A 537-nucleotide genomic window follows, 5' to 3' on the forward strand; every position below is an offset into this window, starting at 1 on the left:
TCCTTGCCTCCAAGGAGAAACTTGATTTCACCCTCTCCAGGATGGACCTGGTTATTTTCTTGGCAGTTAATGGTATGTTCAATACTCTTCTCCAGCACCACAACTCAAAGGCATCATGCTATCCTTGGTCATTGTCCAGTTCTCTGATACATAGCAAGCAACTGTAAATATCATAGCCTGGATCAGGTGCACCTTAGTCTTTATACTGGCATTGTTGCTCTTTAGCACTCTGGAGTGGTCCCTGACAGCAAATTTTCCCAATGCAATTTGTCTGATTTCCATACTGCTGGTGCCAAGAGAGTTGGTTGTGGAGCCAAGCAAGCTGACACTGTTAACAATCTCAATTTCTTCTCCATCTATCATGGTGCTGCCAATTGGCCTCTGGTGAGAATCTTTGTTTTCTTGAGGTTGAGCTTCAATCTATATTGAAGACTATAGTCCTTTACCTTTTGAAGCAAATGCTTCAATCCTTTTCCATTTCTGTGAGCAAGGTTGCGTCATCTACATAACGCAGGTTGTTGGTGAGTCTTCCTCCAA

The sequence above is a fragment of the Elephantulus edwardii genome, unplaced genomic scaffold (genome assembly GCF_000299155.1).
Source record: "Elephantulus edwardii isolate Elephantulus edwardi_28Jun2011 unplaced genomic scaffold, EleEdw1.0 scaffold00211, whole genome shotgun sequence".
In the NCBI taxonomy this organism is placed as follows: Eukaryota; Metazoa; Chordata; class Mammalia; order Macroscelidea; family Macroscelididae; genus Elephantulus; species Elephantulus edwardii.